A 17582-nucleotide genomic window follows, 5' to 3' on the forward strand; every position below is an offset into this window, starting at 1 on the left:
TAACTTTTACACAAATCATGATGTCATAACTGAGTAAATAAAATCCATTTGGGAATGTTTAGAAATTGTGAGGCTATACACAGAAGTTAAACATTAAAAGAAAAATTTTTATAGAAAGACTATGAGATCCTTAAAAATATTGCTAATGAAATAAGCTCTCCCTAGCTTTAAAATGTTATTTATATTGGAAAGAGTTATATAATAATAATGGTGAGAAATTCAGTTTTTCATACACATATATTGATTTTATGATTTATTTTGGTCTTTATGAAAAATGTATATTCTTCATACAAAACTTTAAAATTATAAGGAAAATTGCAGCATCCACCTAAAGGCAATCATTGCTAATATTGCTTTGGAATTCTTTCAGGTTCATGTAGCTTTGGTTTTTTTAATACTTATTTTTTTCATTAACATTAATCCAACTATAGCTTATGAGTTTAATTTTTAACTTGATTATTTTTTACAGATTTTATAGGGAATACTTGTCATCATTTTATGCACTTAAAATTTGTTAAATCATGTTTAATTATCTTACAATTCTTAATAATTTAGATTGTTTTTATTTATATATATATAATGAACATAATAGTGTACTTCTTTCATAAGAACAATTTTTTTAATGTAAAATTTTAAAGCATTGTTTAAAAGCAGCTTTCTACCAGAGGTAATTAGATAGAGGAACATGAGCCTATATTTTAATTCACCTGAATCTGAATTTTAATTTAATTCAGTAAAATTTATTTTACCTGAACCTGAACATGAGCCTATATTTTAATTCAGCTGAATTTATATTACAGATAAATTGAAAATAAATAACAAGGAAATCCATGTTAATAAAGATGGTTAATGTTCTGTTAAAGAATGTTTAAATATATTTGAAATATTTGATCAAATATCAAAAGAAATATGAAGAACATAAGATATATCCAAAAAGAAAATAGAAATTAAATTTACCGGTCTTTTTTTAAAAAATATTGAGCAATAAGTCTCACTAATTTGGTATAGTAACATACTCTAAGTTCCAGACTCTGATTTAAATAAAAAATTAAAAAAAAAAAAAAAAAACTATTCTTTTGGTTAGCTTCTTGTCTCTGCTATATATTTAAAGAATAGTAATAAAGTATCAAATAAATGTCAATTACTCATATTTCACAGGTTATTATATTAAAATACTTTTAAAAGTACATGTATTACAAAAAGGAGAATGAGCAGTAGCAAGACATATTATTTTCATTGTGGGGGAAAAGCAGTTAAAAGACAACTCTGTTGATTTTTAAGGAAAAATCCATCAATATTTGATTTCCAAGTAAGAATAATTTCTATTGAAGAAAAAGGAAGATATTGTACTGAACCACAGTTGTATTAGTAAGCCAGACTTACATAACTCTGTTTTACCATTTGCTGGGATAAAGCTCTGATTTTCTTCTTAACTCTAAACCATAAAATCATGTAGTAAGTTGGAGATAATTTCACTCACAACACAATTCAGTTAAAGCAGTAAAGGAAACAAAACAATGGAGGGAGAACATTTGAGCCTTTACACATTATTGATTTACACATTATTGACATTTTTCAATTACCAGTATTTTCACTCTCAGACACAAATAGGTATATGGAGTTATAGAGCATTTGGCAAAAGTTGGACTTTAGTGTCATTTATTGGAATGTTTAAAAATCTCTAGCATATGTTTAATTAATATTATCCTTTTTTCAAAAAACTGGTTAAATTTAATTTTGTATTGATAATTTCTGCTGGAAGGCTTAAATGAAGATAGCACAAAAGTAAACACAAACACACAAATCACCAAAGCATCAGCATGAGCCCAGCCACTCATACCAGAAAATATGACATCAAAATTAAGATAAAGTTAAAAATACACGTGCTTTTCTTAGGAACACAACTGGCCATTCAGAGAACCATCCATAAACTCATAGTGATTCAACATGATCCTTCCTCAAAAGCAGATTTATTTGAACCAAGACTGTAAAATTTCCTGGAGGACAGTTTAAAAGGTTAGCTAGAAAAATTGCTATAAAAGAAATAGGATTACATGGAGTCTCCTGGATATTTAAATTGAGAATAAAATTTAGAGATCTCTATCGACTCTGATGCTGGGAGGGATTGGGGCCAGGAGGAGAAGGGGACGACAGAAGATGAGATGGCTGGGTGGCATCATTGACTCGATGGACGTGAGTCTGAGTGAACTCTGGGAGTTGGTGATGGACACGGAGGCCTGGCATGCTGCGATTCATGGGGTCACAAAGAGTCGGACACGACTGAGCGACTGAACTGAACTGAACTGATTGACATTATAAATACCTTAGTATTTTTCATTTCAACATTAAAGAATGTCCTACTTTTCTGTGTCTGACTTGCACAAATTTTGTTGTTGTTCACTCAGTTGTGTCTGACTCTTTGCGACCTAATGGACTCAGCACGCCAGGCTTCCCTCTTTCACCTTCTCCTTCAGCTTGCTCAAACTCATGTTCATTGAGTCAGTGATGCCATCCAACCATCTCGTCCTTTGTAGTCCACTTCTCCTCCTGTTTTCAATGTTTCCCAGCATCAGGGTCTTTTCTAATGAGTCGGCTCTTCACATCAGGTAGCCAAAGTATTGGAGCTTCAGCTTCAACATCAGTCCCTCCAATGAATATTCAGGGTTGATTTCCTTTAGGATAGGCTGGTTTGATCTCCTTGTTCTCCAAGGGACTCTCAAGAATCCTTTCCAGCACCACAGTTTGAAAGTATCAGTTCTTCAGTGCTCAACCTTCTTTATGGCCCAACTTTCACATCCATACATGACTACTGGAAAAACCATAGCTTTGACTAGATGAGCCTCTGTCTGGCCTCATTTATAGAGATAAATGATAGGGTATTCAGGGCAGTATAAATTATAAAGATATACTTACTGAATTAGTCAGAAACTGGTTGTTGAAAGGATGAATATTTTATATAAAACTTTAGTCAATCAATGGAAATATGACTGAAGTTGAAAATAAGAAAATATATTAAAAAAAAAAAAAACTCTTTTAACAATCTAATATATCTTGCACCCATGAAATTAAAAGACACTTACTCCTTGGAAGGAAAGTTATGAACAACCTAGATAGCATATTCAAAAGCAGAGACATTACTTTGCCAACAAAGGTCCGTCTAGTCAAGGCTATGGTTTTTCCAGTGGTCATGTATGGATGTGAGAGTTGGACTGTGAAGAAAGATGAGCACTGAAGAATTGATGCTTTTGAACTATGGTGTTAGAGAAGACTCTTGAGAGTACCTTGGCCTTCAAGGAGATCCAACCAGTCCCTCCTAAAGGAGATCAGTCCTGGGTGTTTATTGGAAGGACTGATGCTGAAGCTGAAACTCCAATACTTTGGCCACCTCATGAGAAGGGTTGACTCATTGGAAAAGACTCTGATGCTGTGTTCCCTTAATCCAGTTCAAGTCCTAAAACCAGATTATTATAGAAAAGTTTATTATACTTTGACATTTAGAGAAAGGAGATTCACAAAATATGGTTCTGATGAGTTTAATACCTTTACATTCATGGAACTCATTCCTGTCACTTGCATTTAACGTTTTTAATACCTGTCTCTATTGATAATGCTTACCAGGTGGTGCAGTGGTAAAGAATCTGTTTGCCAATGCAGAAGACACAAGAGACATTGGTTCAATCCCTGGGTCAGGAAGGGAAGATCCCTTGAAGTAGAAAATGGCAGTCCACTCCAGTATCTTGCCTGGAAAACTCTATGGACAGAGGGTCCCAGTGCCCTACATTCCATGGGGGTCACAAAGAATTGGATACATCCTAGCGCACACACATATGCACACACACACACACACACACACACACATTATTGATAATGCAGTTATATATGCAATGAAAATCCTTGTTTCATATTTCCCATGAATATGTTTATAAAAGTTAGATATACACATAATACATAGAACCTCCACTTTGATATTATGTCAGTTGAGTGTTATACAAAATGTATTATCTAAAATCATATGCTTTAAGCCTACTCTTGCCTAGATTTCTATAATATGTTGGAGAAGATGCTGCTGGTTGAAACCTAATAACCGTTGCAGTCCTTCCTTATTAACAACAAATAACATGAATTGACCCTGGAGGAGGGCATGGCAACCCACTCCAATATTTTTGCCTGGAGAATCCCATGAACAGAGGAGCCTAGAGGGCTATGGTCCACAGGGATGCAAAGAGTCAAACATGACTGAGGTGACTTAGCATGCATGCAGCATAAATTGATGAAATATATGTGCAAGCAAACATGGAATAATTTTCAATTTTTCCATTCCAATTATGATTTTTTTTATTCTTTGTGCTAATGACTGGTCTAACAATGAATTGTTTTTTTCTCCTACTCCTTTCCTTTCCAATTTGGGGGTGCTCTCTAGCCAGGATATAAACACTGGTTCTATGATAACTATCTTACAATCACAGAGTGAAACGTTTAGAAAAAAGGTTACTTTCCCAAGGATACCAGAGAAGAAGAAATGAAGGCCTACATCCAAGAACAGCAATGACAAACACTTAGATTACTAACTACTCAGGAAATAACAAAATCCCAAACTCTTGACTGTTCTTTAAAGATATAGTAAATTTTTCTTATCTTAGTGGTCATGTAAGGTTGTGAGAGCTAGACTGTAAAGAAGGCAGAGCAGCAAAGAATTGATGCCTTTGAACTGTTGTGCTGGAGAAGACTCCTGAGAGTCCCTTGGACAACAAGGAGATCAAACTAGTCAACCTTAAAGGAAATCAACCCTGAATACTAATTGGAAGGACTGATGCTGAAGCTGAAACTCCAGTACTTTGGTCACCTAATGTGAACAGCTGACTTATTGGAAAAGTTCCTGATGCTGTGAAAAATTGAGGGCAGAATGAGAAGAGTGTGTCAGATACTGAGATGGCTGGATGGCATCACTGGTGCCATGGACATGAACTTAGGCAAATTTCAGGAGATGGTGAGGGATTGGGAGGTTGGGTGTGCTACAGTCCATGGGGTTGCAAAAATCAGATGTGACTGAGCAACTGAACAACGAAATTCTCTTAGGATGTAAGCTAATGTTAGTCACAGTTTCTGTTATTGCAGACAAAAATACTCCTTTCTAATACAGCTTTTGTTTATCTTTTATTTCTCTTGTAACACTATCTGCTTAATTTTGAGTTGCATAAACCTAAAAAGTAATGCCCTTTTTTATTTTCCTCAGTCATTCTTTTATTTTTATTTTATTTTATTTTTTAACTTTACAATATTGTATTGGTTTTGCCATATATCAACATGAATCCACCACAGGGATACACGTGTTCCCCATCCTGAACCCTCCTCCCTCCCTGTACCAATCCTCTGGGTCGTCCCAGTGCACCAGCCCCAAGCATCCAGTATCGTGCATTGAACCTGGACTGGCGACTCGTTTCATATATGATATTATACATGTTTCAATGCCAGTCATTCTTAATATACATGTTTTATTAAAAGTAGAGGAAAGTGATTTAGAAAGGAAATCAAATAGTATTCATGTTAAATATTTTATTATATGCCATTTTTTTGTTCCAAGACACAAACATATACACACGTATGTTGTTGTTCAGTTGCTTAGTTGTGTCAGACTCCTTGCAACCTCATGCACAGAAGCACACCAGGCTTCCCTGTTCTTCACTCTCTCCTGGAGCTTGCTCAGACTTCATGTCTGTCGAGTCAGTGATGCCACCCAATCATCTCATCCTCTTTCAACTCCTTCTCCTACCCTCAATCTTTCCCAGCATCAGGGTCTTTTCCAATGAGTCGGCCCTTCACATCAGGTGACCAAGGTACTGAAGCTTCAACTTCAGCATCAGTCCTTACAATGAATACTCAGGACTGATTTCCTTGACTGGCTTGATCTCCTTACTGTCCAAGGGACTCTCAAGAGTCTTTTTCAACACCACAGTTTGAAAGCATCAATTCTTCATCATTCAGCCTTCTTTATGGTTCAATTCTCACATCCTTACATGAATACTAGAAAGACCATAGTTTGACAATATGGACCTTTGTTGGCATCTCTCTGCTTTTCAATATACTGTCTAGGTTTGTCACAGCTTTTCTTCCAAGGAGCAAGCATCTTTTAATTTCACGGCTTCATTCACAATCTGCAGTGATTTTGGAGCCCGAGAAAATAAAGTCTGTCATTGTTTGCATTTTCCCCCCACCTTTTGCCATGAAATTATGGGATTGAATGCCGTGATCTTAGTTTTATGAATGTTGAGTTTAAGAAAACTAAGATCATGACATCTGATATATATTTTTTTTCCAGATATAAGTGTTCTTCATTGATGGCCATATGTATATGATGACTATGTGTACTACAATAAAATAGAGCACATGGTACAGAATTTTTCCATATAATCTCTCTCCTCACACATGCATAACCCCTTCAAACAATGACATACCACACCACAGTGGTAAATTTATTACCACTGATGGACATAAACTGATGATTACACTATAGGATTGTCACTCATACATTGATTTAATGTAATGTATTTTAGAATCTATTAATTTTGAAAAATGTATAATGAGATGTATATGTCATTATAGTATCAATCAGACTGCTGCTGTTGCTGCTGCTGCTGCTGCTGTCAAGTTGCTTCAGTCGTCTCCGACTCTGTGAGACCTAATAGATGGCAGCCCACTGGGCTCCTCTGTCCCTGGGATTCTCCATGTAAGAATACTGGAGTGGGTTGCCATTTCCTTCTCCAATGCATGAAAGTGAAAAGTGAAAGTGAAGTCACTCAGTCGTGCCCGAATCTTAGTGACCCCATGGACCTACCAGGCTCCTCCGTGCATGGGATTTTTCCAGGCAAGGGTACTGGAGTGGGTTGCCATTGCCTTCTCCGATTGATCAGACTAGTTTGCCCTAAAAATCCTCTGTACTATGCCTATTCATCCCTCCTTCCCTTCCCTGGAACTACTGGGGTTTTTGTTTTGTTTCTGTTTGTTGGTTTTATTCCCTGGAGTTTTTCATTTCCCAGAATGTCATATATAATAGTTGGAATCGTTTAGTATGCAGCCTTTTCAGATTGCCTTCTTTCAGTCAGTACTATACATTTAAGCTTCTCCTGTGTCCTCTCATGACTTGATAATTTGTTTCTTTTTAAAGCCAAACAATATACCACAGTTTATTTACTTATTCACCCACTAAAGGACATCTTGCTCACTTTCAAGTTTTGGCAATTATGAACAAAGCTGTTACAAACATTCTTGTACAGATTTTTGTGTGGATATAAATTTTCAGTTCACTTGGGTAATTACTAGGGTGTGTGATTGCTGGGTCATGTCATAAAAGTAAGCTGAATTTTGCAAGAAACTTCCAGATTGTCTTTCATAGTGTCCGTATCATTTTGTATTCACACTAGCAATGAATAAATATTCCTGTTGCTCCACATCCTAGTCAGAATCTGGTGTTGTCAGTTTTGGATTTTGTACATTCTAAAGAGTGTTATGATCCCTCATTGTTTTAATTGACAGTCCTCTAATTATATATGATATGGGACATCTGATATACTTATTTCTATCTGCATATCTTCTCTGGTGATTTGTCAGGTCTTTTGCTCATTTTGAACTAGTTGGTTCACTTATGACTGTTAAATTTTAAGAGTTCTTTATATATTTTAGATAACCATCCTTATCAGATACATCTTTTGCAAATATTTTTCTCCAAGCCTGTTGGTTTTCTTCTCATTCTCTTGACACTGTCTTTTGAACAATAGAACTTTCTTTTTACTTCAGTAAAGTCAAGGTTATCAAATTTGGTTTTCATGGCTATGCCTTTGGTGTGTCTAAAAAGTTAGCAATAAACACAAGATTGTCTAGGTTTTATCCTAAGTCATCTTCTATAAAGTTATAGTTTTGCACTTTGTATCAATTCACTTTGAATTAATTATTGTGAAGGTTGTAATGTCTGTGTCTATCTTTTTTTTTTTTTTTTGGAAGTGAGTTGTTTCCTTTTCCTGTTTTTTGTATGTAGATGTTCAGTCTAGCACCATTTAGTAAAAGTGTTCTTTCTTCTCTCTTGTCTTCTTTGTCAAAAATTTGGTTGGTTATAATTATATGGATCTGTTTCTGGGCTGTATTAATCTAATTTTTAATTAATTTCTATGATTTGTCTAGTATTTCCAAAGTCGTGAGAGTTTTTGTTTCTTATTTTCATTGTATAAATTATAATATCACAATATAATTTGTATGAAACATTTATTGCATCTAGGAGTAAAATAAAACTTTAGCATAAATTCTACACATTCATTTTTATAGTTTTTTTACATAAATATATACAAAAGTCATAGTTCTTTTACTTATTTCTATTGCTAAACAATATGTACCAACACAATACCATTAATATCATGTTTTCTTGACAAGAATAACCTACAACTAATGTATTAGTTATATTTAATTTTATTCCAAATTTATCATTTTGAATAAACCTCTAAAAAATTAAATGTATAAAGAACTTTATACAGAATTGTTCATATGCTCTTTTTTCCTAAAAAACAAATAAACCCCCAACCTTGTGTGTTAACAATAAAATGATGCATTTTTACTATAACAAAAACAAGAGTTGAGGCAGATGGAATGACATTGTAAAAAAAACTACTTAAGAAATGAATTTGCAGACTAATCATACTTTTTAAATTTACCTTCAAATTTTTAACTCTGGTATATGCAGGTTTTATACAAAGTAAATAAGAAAATTACATGTATGACTTATGTGCTTTTGCATCAGAAAATTGTAACACCTCTCTAGTAAAAGATGGCAAAAAGAGTTTTTTTAAATTATGATGATGATTAATGATAATTTTATTGTTAGCTGAAATGGATTCACCAAGATTAGCTTGACTATTGGCAATAAGTTTATAATGCTTTCTAAAGCTCAATTTCTTGTTGAATAAAATGTGTTTCATATAAGTAACTAATTATATAAAGTATAATGAATTGAAACATCTTTATTCTTTTGCTTTTTTTCTGTTGATGGTCTTTACTATATGCTTCACTTCATCAATTAAGATATGACTCAATCTTCTGCTATCAGTTAGAGTTATATCTATCTAACTGGCTAGCTAGCTCGTTTGATTGCTAGATTTGTGTTTACTACAGGGATTTGATCTTGTAATTGCTAGAATTAGCTAAGCATTCTGGTTAAGCAGCCTCTAGAAGTTTCTTTTATTTGTATTGGTTTTCGAGTCAAGATCTAAGGAACAGTGGGGAAGGGAAAATTGATGTAAGATAAGCGAGAACAAGAACCGACTGAAATCCACAGCACAAAACTATATCAGTTTTGTAGCCTTTGATCTTGATGCTATACGTATCCTGTGGTAGATAGGCCCTTCCTAACAGAACTAAATATGTTCACTTAGCATATATGTAGAAAGTTTCAAGGAAGAACCAGAGGAAAGCAAATACTTGTGGGTTCAGACCCTGTCTCTTGCCAGTGATATGAGTTGTTATATCTTCATCAGGATGTGAATGCTTAAAAGTTCTACTTCAACTTTGTTCTCCAAACCAAAAACAAGAATCTCTCTTGTGGCCCATCCTAATGAGAAACACGCTAGAAAGGGAATTGTCTCAGAAATGTAGCCCAACATAACCAGGTTGACACATTGAAAGCATGTGAGTGCCAACTTGACACTTATACACATCTCCTTAAAACATACTTCATTTCCAAATAGAGAAGATAATCATGCTTCACCTAACATCATCCAACTATCCCAATGAACTGGAAACATAGTGACTCTTTCCCTAGAAAAGTCTGCTAGTCTTCTCTTTAGCTTTCAGTGATGTTCATTGTGTCCCTAGCTGATTTACCCTCTCTTTTAATACAATGCAGTTTAAATAATGAGATATAAAGCTAATTACCATTAATACATCTCAGAGCTTCCTTGGTTGTCCAGTGGTTAAGAATCTGCCTTGCAATGCAGGGGACTTTGTTTTGAGACCTGGCTGGGGAACTAAGATCCCACATGTTTAGTAGCAACTAAGCCCTGTGCCACCACCAGAGAGTCAATGTGCAACATTTACTGAGTCTGTTTGTTCCAGAGCCTGTGTACCACAACTAGAGAGTTACTGGGCCACAGTGAAAGATCTCACGTACGACAATGAGGACCCCACACACATGCCACAACTAAGACCTGAGAAAGTCAATATAAATAAATAAAACAACTAGCACATCTCATGTTAGATGAAAAGGAGAAGAGAAAGGAGAAGAAAGCAAATGTTTAATGAACATATGTACAAAAATGAAAAAATGTTCATATCAAAATAAGGATGAACTACTCATAAAGAGCACATTAATTTATATAGCTGGTGACATGAATATATTTCATATATATATATATGTATTTTAAAAATCTATAAAGGTGTTTTTTAAAGTTATTTCCATAATGTATTTTACAGCTTTATTGAATATATTTAATGGATAAAAATGCACATATTTGATGTATACATTTTGATGTTTTTCAACATAAATATACACCCATGATATTAACACAGTGAAGGCAGTAAACATACATAAACATTCCAAATTTTCCTTTTGAACTCATAATATATTAAAATTGTTGAAAAACTTTTAACCAAAATGAGACATATGTTCAGTTGTTTTAAATTTCTGGTATCATAGTATATTTCTATTTTTAATACTTTATTTTCAGTTCTGAACAATTTTCCAAAAAAATTGATTTGTGACCAAATAAGCAATTGCTGAAAATTGATTCTTCAACTAAATTGGAATTTATCACAATATTATACCTTATTATAAGCTTGCAGTATTTTTCTTAAAGTATCTATTTTTTCATCAAAATCAATGAAAAATAAATATGTATTCATGATGTATTTATTTTACTGTAAATCAAATTGCAATTTAACTATTCAAATTATGCCAGCATTATTATATTTCATTAAGAAAATGAAATCATCTAAAATAATAGATACTATGACAATAATTATCTAAATTATAAAAACCAAGTAACAATTATAAAAGGCAAAGATAGCAACTGAGTATAGTCATGTTGTGTACATGGAACCTAGGGGAAAAGTATTTTTTATTTCCCCATGTCAATCACACATAATCTATGAGGGGACTCTGGTTTGATTCATGCTCCATGCTCACTTTGGAAAAATTTTTGTGGACAGAAGAAGTAAAGGAGTCAGGTCTGAGTCCTGTTCATTTGTAAGCCAAGATGACAGTACTAAGTGGGGAAAATTTCTCAAAAATACATTGGTGTGTATGGGCTGCTGATCAAACACAAAAATATATGCCAGTCCAGGTTCGATGCACAATACTGGATGCTTGGGGCTAGTGCACTGGGACGACCCAGAGGGATGGTAGGGGAGGGAGGAGGGAGGAGGGTTCAGGATGGGAAATACATGTATACCTGTGGCGGATTCATTTTGATATTTGGCAAAACTAATACAATTATGTAAAGTTTAAAAATAAAATAAAATTAAATTAAAATATATATATATGCACACCAAATGTGCATCTAGAGTAAAGAGGTTTTATAAATTTTATTTTCTGTTGGATGGAGAAGCTCTATACAGTCAGCAAAAACAAGACCGGGGGCTGACTGTGGCTCAGATCATGAACTCCTTATTGGAAAATTCAGACTTAAATTGAAAAAGTAGGGAAAACCCACTAGACCATTCAGGTATGACCTAAATCAAATCTCTTACAGTTATACAGTGGAAGTGACAAATTGATTCAAGGGATTAGATCTGAAAGACAGAGTGCCTGAAGAACTATGGATGGAAATGCGTGACATTGTATAGGAGGCAGTGATCAAGACCATCCCCCAAAACAAACAAATGCAAAAAGGCAAAATGGTTGCCTAAGGAGGCCTTACAAATAGCTATGAGAAGAAGAGAAGTGAAAGGCAAAGGAGAAAAGTAAATGTATACCCATTTGAATGCAGAGTTCTGAAGAATAGCAAGGAGAGATAAGAAAGCCTTCCTCTGCGATCAATGCAAAGAAATAGAGGGAAAAAATAGAATGGGAAAGATTAGTGATCTCTTCAAGAAAATTAGAGATACCAAGGGAAATTTTCATCCAAGGATGGGCACAATAAAGGACAGAAATGATATGGACCTAACAGACGCAGAAGATATTAAGAAGTGGTGGCAAGAATACACAGAAGAACTATATAAAAAAGATCTTCATGACCCAGGTAATCACGATGGTGTGATCACTGACTTAGAGCCAGAGATCCTGGAATGCAAAGTCAAGTGGGCCTTAGGAAACATCACTATAAATAAAGCTAGTGAAGGTGATGGAATTACAGTTGAGCTACGTCAAATCCTAACAGATGATGCTGTGAAAGTGCTGCACTGAATATGCCAACAAATTTGGAAAACTCAGCAGAAGCCACAGGACTGGAAAAGGTCAGTTTTCATTCCAATTCGAAAGAAAGGCATGCCAAAGAATGCTCAAACTACCGCACAATGGCACTTATCTCAAACGCTAACAAATTAATGCTCAAAATTTTCCAAGCCAGGCTTCAGCAGTATGTGAACCATGAACTTCCAGATGTTCAAGCTAGTTTTAGAAAAGGCAGAGGAACCAGAGATAAAATTGACAACATCTGTTGGATCATCAAAAAAACATGAGAGTTCCAGAAACACATCTATTTCTGCTTTATTGAATATGCCAAAGCCTTTGATCATGTGGATCACAAAAAACTGTGCAAAATTCCTAAAGAGATGAGAGTACTATTACACCTTACCTGGCTCAGCTCTTGAGAAATCTGTATGCAGATCAGGAAGCAAAAGTTAGAACTGGACATGGAACAACAGACTGTTTCCATATAGGAAAAGGAGTACGTCAAGGCTGTATATTGTTACCCTGCTTATTTAAATTATATGCAGAGTACATCATTCAAAATGCTGGGCTGGAAGAAGCACAAACTGGATTCAAGATTGCTGGGAGAAATATCAATAACCTCAGATATGCAAATGACACCACTCTTATGGCAGAAAGTGAAGAACTAAAGAGCCTCTTGATCTTGATCCTCCTTGAAAGAGGAGAGTGATAAAGCTGACTTAAAACCCAACATTCAGAAAACTAAGATCATGGCATCTGGTCCCACCACTTCATGGCAAATAAATGGGGCAAGAGTGGAATCAGTGACAGACTTTGTTTTGGGGGGCCCCAAAATCACTGCAGTTGGTGACTGCAGCCATGAAATTAAAAGATGCTTGCTCTTTGGAAGAAAAGTTATGATCAACCTAGACAGCATATTAAAAAGCAGAGACATTACTTTGCCGACAAAGGTCCATCTAGTCAAAGCTATGGTTTTTCCAATAGTCATGTATGGATGTGAGAGTTAAACTATAAAAAAAGCTGAGTGCCGAAGAATTGATGCTTTTGAACTGTGGTGTGAAGACTCTTGAGAGTCCCTTGGACTGCAAGGAGATCCAACCAGTTCATCCTATAGGAAATCAGTCCAGAGTATTCACTGGAAGGATTGATTCTGAAGCCAAATCTCCAATAGTTTGGCCACCTGATGCGAAGAACTGACACAATTAAAAAGACCCTGATGCTGGGACAGGTGGAAGGCGCGAGCAGAAGGGAACAACAGAGGGTGAGATTGGTGGATGGCGTCACTGACTCAGTGGACATGAATTTGGGGTAAACTCCAGGAGTTGGTGATAGACAAGGAGGCCTGGCATGTGCAGTCCATAGGGTCTCAAAGATTCAGACACGACTGTGTGACTGAACTGAACTCAACTAATGTTCTGGTTCATATTATTATTTCCCATAAAATATCTCTAATGTTATGAGATGTTCATATAACTGAACAACATTAAAAGAATAAAATCAATAGATGTACAATGACAGAAATAGTCCAGAAAATATTGAAAGAATATATTTCTAACAGTATTATTTCTTGTAAATTGTTTTAAACCACAATTCATTTTCTGTCCATTTTTACATGTATGCACTATTATGCTGTAAGAAACCAGAGTACTTTTGAAAAAGATTTTATTTTATTTTTGTATTATGACAAAAATCCAAGAAAGCTCACACATTGCCCTCTCATGAAATTTGCTTCACAGGCAATATTTTAAGGTTTGCAACTTTTTTTTTTTTTTTTAACATGCTTTACAGAGATCATTTAATTTGAATATGTGTATCTAATAACAGAAGATAGTATAAAGCAGATTGTATTTTTCACACTTTTGGCTACATATATGTATGAATATCGTACTTCTTCCTAAAATAAATCCAATCCTTTGCCAGTACAGTTAAAATTCTGTATATTACTGCTTCATGGCAATGAAGTTCATTTCAAGATTAACTACTGTGTTTAAAACACTCAAAAAAAGTCATGAAAATTTTAATGTAGCCTTAAATTTTGAACATATTTTTATAAATGTACATGGTTAAGAGAACATTTCACTTAAAAGCTTGTACACATTTCTCCTTAAGGATATCAGAATGTACTTAGATTGTTGTGTTTTATTTTTTTAAACACAAACTGACAAGATTAGGGAGGATAATCTAACCTAAGTTCAGCTGCTGTTTTAAAGGTCTTCAAAAAGTTACCACTAATTATTTTGAAACATTATTATAAACCTCTATGCCACCTCTCACATGTCTCCCTTATGGAGATACTGTAAGAAATGATCAGTAAGAGTAGTTTTAAAAGTGGTGTCAACAATAGTGTGTAAGCCGCTATAGTCATATTTGCACAGTAAAGGCACGGAAATAAGCCAGATGGTCTCTTTTCCCATCTTGCAGTTTAAACTGAGTGCATATTTACTTTTTCTTTAAATATAACCTTCATTGTTCAGGAAAAGTTTTAACCAAAAGACATTGTGCACAAATCACATATAAGTTTTTATGTCAGTACATGAAAAAAACTCAGTATATAAAAAAAAAAAATCATAGTATTTAGATAACAAATATGGCTAGGTATTGTGTCTTTCTCAAAATTATAGATTATTTTTTAATTTGATTGATATTGAAGTTGTGTATACCTTCTTTCATTAGCTATATCAAGAGCTCCTTTTGTGCAGTGTCTTTATGATTTGCTTCTGAGAAATACAAAGCCCCTTGGAGCCACATTTGTAAAACATGTATGAGAATCCTTGAATCACAGTGTTTCCTTTGGAATCAAATATGGTGATATCCATTGACCAAGCATATTAGATCATACCAAATTTTAAAAATAGGCTAATTAATAAAAGTAGGAAATTTAGAACCTAATATATCAATCCACAAATTGAGCTAATTATCAGTACTCTGTACTTCCTTTGACTAAAGAATAAAGGATATGTCAGCTGTTGAATGCTAAATATTAGAAATCTTTATTAAACTTAATAGTCTTCTATCATGTACTTCTCTTACCAATATCAATATAGTAAATTAAATAGCTGATGATTACTAAGTCATCCCATGATGGGGACACAATGTAATGTGTCTGTTTTCTTGATTTTATAGATTACGAAGCAGGGATTGAGAAGGATTATCATATGCCTCAAAACACTAATCCTTCTACCCACTGTCACGTTTAAAGGATAATGTCAATGATTATGTATCAAAACATTTTAATAAACTAAACAAATTTGACAATACATTCACAGGATGCTTAAGTTCACTGACATCTGTAATGGTTCAGGTTCCTGCAGAGGTAGAAGTTGTACTGGGAAAAGGTTAGACCCTGTGAATCCTACTCAAAGTCATGCTCTGGAAATTATGGCAAGTGTGCCTGTCTGCATCTATGTGTTCCCAGGAAGAGATGTATTCTCATGCATCATGTTTATTAAAAAAGGAATCCCAACTCAAGTAGCCAAGGCTGTTTATATGAAAACACTTTCAATTGTCTTTTACTCAAATGAGGTTAAGATGGTGGAAATCAAGAGAATGATAAGCGAGGCCTCTATTAAACAAATATTAAAGTATAAAAATGAACGAGTGAAGGGTAATTAATAGGTAATTAATGGGTAATTAATATAAAGCAGGATACTTAGGAGGCTCTTCAGAGATATATGTACTGTCTATACTGGTGATGTTATTCCAAAGATTATTTATAGACTCATGTCAGAAGTCTCTGCAGTCTGCTAACATTGGCATCAAGAAACTTTGTTTTGATTTTATTTCATTTCAGTTAAAAAATATTTAACCCAATCTTCTGGATTCATGCTTACTTCCAAGGACAAAAATTTTGAAGCTAGTAGCAATTACATTTCTATTTGGCATATAAAGGAAAAATGGGTTGCAGGACAGCTTGACTGGAATCAGTTGCAATCAGTTTAAAATCCATTTCAAAATATCACTCCTTCTAACAGACAACACATTTAATTACTTAATGTTATTCTTTATACATGCTGTATCTCTTAATATATTTGGTAGACTCTTTCACAAAGGAAATATATATATGTATGTATATATATATATATATATATATATATATATGGTTTTAGGTGATACATATATCTAAGTATCAAAAATTTTCTTATTTGTTCTCTAAATTTCAGGAAGAACACATAGCTGTGATTTTGGAGACAGGTAAGTCCGAATAAAGTTTTAAAATATATCATTTACTTTGAGTAAGTTCTGCACCATTTCTTTTTTTTTTTTTTTAATTTTATTTTATTTTTAGACTCCACATAATCGTATCAGTTCTGCCAAACATCAAAACGAATCCACCACAGGTATACATGCGTTCCCCATCCTGAACCCTCCTCCCTCCTCCCTCCCCATACCATCCCTCTGGGTCGTCCCAGTGCATTAGCCCCAAGCATCCAGTATCGTGCATCGAACCTGGACTGGCAACTCATTTCTTACATGATATTTTACATGTTACAATGTCATTCTCCCAAATCTTCCCACCCTCTCCCTCTCCCACAGAGTCCATAAGACTGTTCTATACATCAGTGTCTCTTTTGCTGTCTCGTACACCAGGGTTATTGTTACCATCTTTCTAAATTCCATATATATGCGTTAGAATACTGTATTTATGTTTTTCCTTCTGGCTTACTTCACTCTGTATAATAGGCTCCAGTTTCATCCACCTCATTAGAACTGATTCAAATGTATTCTTTTTAATGGCTGAGTAATACTCCATTGTGTATATGTACCACAGCTTTCTTATCCATTCATCTGCTGATGGACATCTAGGTTGCTTCCATGTCTTGGCTATTATAAACAGTGCTGCGATGAACATTGGGGTACACGTGTCTCTTTCCCTTCTGGTTTCCTCAGTGTGTATGCCCAGCAGTGGGGTTGCTGGATCATAAGGCAGTTCTATTTCCAGTTTTTTAAGGAATCTCCACACTGTTCTCCATAGTGGCTGTATTAGTTTGCATTCCCACCAACAGTGTAAGAGGGTTCCCTTTTCTCCACACCCTCTCCAGCATTTATTATTTGTAGACTTTTGGATCGCAGCCATTCTGACTGGTGTGAAATGGTACCTCATAGTGGTTTTGATTTGCATTTCTCTGATAATGAGTGATGTTGAGCATCTTTTCATGTGTTTGTTAGCCATCTGTATGTCTTTTTTGGAGAAATGTCTATTTAGTTCTTTGGCCCA

Source organism: Bos taurus, chromosome 20 (genome assembly GCF_002263795.3).
Source record: "Bos taurus isolate L1 Dominette 01449 registration number 42190680 breed Hereford chromosome 20, ARS-UCD2.0, whole genome shotgun sequence".
Classification (NCBI taxonomy): domain Eukaryota; kingdom Metazoa; phylum Chordata; class Mammalia; order Artiodactyla; family Bovidae; genus Bos; species Bos taurus.